Raw genomic sequence first — 5162 nt, forward strand, 5'->3', positions numbered from 1 at the left:
AAAAATCTTGCGTTAAATACTTATTTGTAACTAAGAAAATCTCCTGGGATTAGAGCTATTCTTAATAATATGAGTTTATCTGTAATTTTCCATCACACAGGGAGTGAGATGCATTAAGGCTGAGCTACAGCATTGTTTAGTGATTCCTGTTCCCCATTTTCACATTAAATCACAGCCTCTAGAAATCACCAGTGCCTATATTTCATGATGACACAGATTAGTTGAGATTTTGAGCAATGCACAAAGCTCTGTGATTATATTAGAGAGCCTTTGGATGCTTTGGATTCAGGAGGCTATCACCAAGCTCCAGCCCAGCAGAGGCACTTGAGCAAAGCAAACAAACTACCACGCAATTCAGTTAGAGCAGATTGCTTGAGCAGCACAAAAGGGCAAGCAAGAAAAAAAGAGCAGAAATCAGACTGCCTTTTTGTGAGGGCTGTGATAAAGCCCCCATCTGAGCAGCCCAGACTTTGAGGAAATGTTACGAGTTCGTCGTTAAGGGAGCAGGGGAGCAGCCCAGCACTGGGGAACTCTATAGGGGAGTGGTGGTGACAAGTCCCAGTCTGGGGACTGCCATGTCCCCTTGCTGAAAAAGAGGGGCTGGGGGAGGAGAGAGGGAGAAGGAAGCACCGACATTGCTGTTTGCTGCCTGCAGCCCAGCGGTGCCTCTCCAGTGAGGAGCACTTGCCCACCAAGTGCTAGCTACCTTCTTGTTCAATAGGATCTGTGGCCTGGCGACCTCCTGCACCAGCGTGCCCCACAGCCCCTCCCCAAGGCCTAAATTTCAGATGATATCCTCCGGCAACGCAGCTCTGCACTAATCTCCACTAATGAGCCTGGGTATTTAAGTGCTGATCTCCAAAATGGACTCATTCAGGAACAAGTAAATATGTCAGCTAAATTGCCAAACATGTTAAATAGCCATTGTCTTTAAGTTCAGGTTTCACAACTGATGTAAAACATGAAGCATGATCCCCAGTGCCGGGCAGGATGTGTGACACTCAGAGTGCCACATTAAGCTCCAGGCTTCTGGGCTAATAATTACAAGTCCATTGTGTGGTAATGGATTGTTCTTTACAGAGCAGATGTCTCATCCATCACTGCAACAGTCTGAAAGGCTCAAAAATCATTCCTGGATTATGGCATTGAATTAGGAGGAGAAAGAAGGAAAGGCAAGCATTCAATCTCAAGGCCTCCAGGTTGCTCCTCCCAACACTCTCTTCAGTCTGGACAGGATGGAAGTCCCCCCGTACTGTCCAATTTCTGACATGTGTGGCTCTGGTATTAAAATGTGTGGCCACGTCATGACTTAGGTTAGATGTGAGGAAGCAATCCTTTCCTCAGAGGGCGGTGAGGCGCTGGCACTGCTGCCCAGAGAGCTGTGGGTGCCCCATCCCTGCAGGCACTCAAGGCCAGGTGGGATGGGGCCCTGGGCAGCCTGAGCNGAGCTGTGGGTGCCCCATCCCTGCAGGCACTCAAGGCCAGGTGGGATGGGGCCCTGGGCAGCCTGAGCTGGTGTGGGGCAGCCCTGCCCATGGCCGGGGGGTGGCACTGGGTGGGCTTTAAGATCCCCTCCAACCTCCATCCGTTCTATGGCTCTGCAATTCCATGACTTTAGGAGCATGAGGGGCTTTGGAAGAAAAATAAATAAATAAATCAGGAGTTTAATTTCCAGCTAAATCAGGAACAGCTAACACATCTGGGAACTGTCTTTCATTCCCCGCATACCACTCGGTTATTTACCTCAATCAGGATAGTCTCTGCAGAGAAACATTTTTTTCCTCCAATGAAAATCCTCTTTGATCAAGTTCAACTTAATTTTATCTTGGCTTTCCTGAGAGTTCAAGCAGAGAAGGCAGAAGGAGCAGAAGGCTCTTTCTGGTAATCCCGAAGGTCAGAAAAATCTAGAAAGAAGGAAAGGATGAGATCTCCATCTTGTACAGAAACCATTAACATTCCTATTTATGTGGCTCGGATGACTAGCCTGAATGTGGAGTTTCTCACAGTGGAGAGGGAAGGAACAGACAGGTCAGATTTCTTCACTGCAGATCACACCAGTACAGAACACAGCCAACCCAGCATCCATGTTTGCACACATCCAACCCCAGCCCTTTGCTGAGTGCTCCCACGCCACCCTGCAGCCAGCTCCAACACCCTGCTAGCCCAGGGATCCCTCCCCCTGCTGCTCTGCCCTCTGGGTTAAGCAATGGAAAAACAAAATTCAGGCCCTTAATCAGGACTTCATGCTCAGCATTACCAAGCAGTCATTACAGCAGGATTTTTCCTTCCACACGACAGAGATCAGCATTTTAATACACTTAAGGTTCCCATCAAAGGCAGATTTGCTGAGTGTAATTGCATGTCTGGGTATTAGCAGCCTGCCTTACCCATGTCTGCATCATCATCATCTCAACAAACAGAGAATTATCCAAACCCAAGCCCGATGAGCCCCAGTAGTGGTTCTGTGCTCAGACCCCATGCTCAGCTCTCCAGTGCCATTTCTGTCCTGGTTGGAGCACTCAGAGGGAGGTGTGATGCCTGCAGTCGCCCCACCAGAAGCACAGGGCAAGGCACAGCTCTCTGCTATTGCGATTGCCCTCTGCCTCCCAGTCATGCTGAGGCCCAGCAGCAGCAAGCACATGGTGCTCTGCTTGCAGGAACAGCATCCCGCAGGCAGAACCTCTGTGGCCATTTCATGCTATGCAGCCATAAAACTCTGTTTCCTGCAACACTTGCCTCACCCTCTCTCGGAAATCAGAAAGTAACCGGGAACTTTACTCTCAGCCCAGCAATTACTCATGCTGACAGCAGTTTGCTCAGAGCCCCTGCGGCACACAGTGCTGCCAGCCCTGGCCCAGCCCATCCATCAGCACCACATGAGCAGGGCCAAAGCCCTGGAGCCCCACCAGCACTGTCTTTGGTCAGGGCTTTGGGAGCAACAGGTGAGCAAACCACACCAACATACAGGTCGGTTCTTAACCAGAGGTACAGCCTTTCACCACATCCATCCTGACAGGACGGCTCTGGCTGGGCACATTCATAAAATCATAGAATCATTTGAGTTTGAAGCAGTACTTAAAGGCCATCTAGACCAACTGCCCCGCGATGAACAGGGACACCCACAGCTCCATCAGTGCTCACAGCCCCGTCCAGCCTGACCTTGGCTGTCTGCAGGGACGGGGCACCACCGCCTCTCTGGGTGACCTGTACCAGTGCCTCAACTCCCTCAGTGTCAAATCTTCCTTATATCCAGTCTAAATCTCCCCTCTTTTAGTTTGAAGCTGTTTCCTCTGGTTCTATCACAACAGAATCTGCCCCCTTCTTTCTGTCCCCTTGACCGTACGTCACCAATCTCCGTTTGGACATTGATCACCACTCTCCAGGTACGATCTCGCAACCAATTCCTTTCCTGACATCAGAGCATCATTCAGTGCATACCTTGGGACATGTGTCCAAGCAGCAGCACAGGGAGCATTTGCCTTTCATAAAATATCATAGAGTAACTCTAAATCCACCACAGGATCATCATTCTGCTCTCCATTCCATCCCAAGTAGGTCAGATGTTGCTGCATTCAGGCTTTTAAAGAGAAACTTTTCCATTATCATGATCCACCTAAGGCAGAAAAAGCTAACGCAGCTGCCAGGAAGGACAAGTAATAGCAGAGGGCCCACTTTCTGCCAGCCAGCAGGAAGAAAATGCAGGCAGGCAGCGGTGCCTAATGGGAGAAGCTTTGTGCTTTGCAGTGAGCCTTACTCAGGAAGAGAGCTGCGGGAGCACTGGAAACTCCTCACCCTGCATGCAGCACCTCCTAATAACAGCTTGTCACTGAACGCTGATACTGCTGAAAGTATTTTAATTCGTACAGCTCCTCGCTTTGTTGCATTATTAGGATTTGGGGCAAGTTCTTGCTTGGTTAGCTTCCATTGTTGATTTGTGACGCTGCATAGTGAAGCGATAAAGTTCACCCAGTGACAGGTTCCACCACTGGGCAGCATCACAGCACAGGAAAAGCGATTAATCACATTGCTGAGTAAAACAAATCATTGCCGCATAAACCTGCTACAGATTACCGGAGCACTTAGCTAATTCTTTCATTTTTATCAGCAGCAGTTTCTCTTCCCTTCAAAAAGTCTTACAGGGGTTTACCCTTGTAGAAGCGTTCTAAAAGCTGCTGAAATAACAGAGCTGTTCAAAAGCCTTCACTTCTAACTGTTGCTGCAGGCTTCCTACATCTCGCCAGCAGCTTTTCCAAGGCCATATCACCATTCCATTCCCCAGCCTCTGGGTAGCCAGGGCAAGCACCGGTCCTGTGACAGCTTGGGAACCTTTACCAGAAGTGTCACTAATGTGGCATTTATGCTTCATCTTTGTTGGTGTTATTTACACGGAGATAGAGCTCCAGCAAACTCATCTATTTTCTTTTCAACCCCCAGGATACCTGCTGGGGCCATCCAGCCCTCAACTATTTTGGGTGTTTCTGAGGCATCTCGTGCTGCTGAACCACAGCTGCTCAATTGCATGTGTGGAGTGGGGCTATTTTTAGCTGTATTATAGCAAAAGCAAGCTTCAAGGAGGCAACTGCCTTCATTACAGCCTCAAGAGCTCTTCCCAGACACTAGCCATTGTCTGCATCCATTCCTTTATTAATTTGAGCGCAGTATTTAGACTGGCAAATGTGTACATGCATTCCCAGACTTCATGCTATCCTCAGCTTAGCTAGATCCTGTTAATTACCGCTGCTAATAAGCAATAAGGCTTTTCAGAATAGAGATTTCCTCCTGCTGATCATTTTCAGGCTCCAGGATAGAAAATGCTGTCTTTTAATGGGAAGAACTGAAGAGGAAATAGTTTTCCAAAGATATGGATCATGAAGGGAATTGCAAGCAACTGTAACGATCAGGATGTGCTTAATACAAGTTCTGATGCGCTTTGTTGTTTCATTTATGCTGGTTACACTTACAAGAAAAATACATCATTAGATCAACTCTCAGCCACCCACTCGCCATTCATGTCCATGTCTGCACACAGGGGATAACTGTCAAAGACACTGATCTAGCAGTTGGGTTTCCCAAGCAAAGCCAGGGACCATGCTTCAACGCAATAAATGTAATAAATGCTGATCACTTCCAGGGTTGCTTTTGATGATGAGGAGGGGAGGGGA

The sequence above is a fragment of the Numida meleagris genome, chromosome 23 (genome assembly GCF_002078875.1).
Source record: "Numida meleagris isolate 19003 breed g44 Domestic line chromosome 23, NumMel1.0, whole genome shotgun sequence".
NCBI lineage: Eukaryota > Metazoa > Chordata > Aves > Galliformes > Numididae > Numida > Numida meleagris.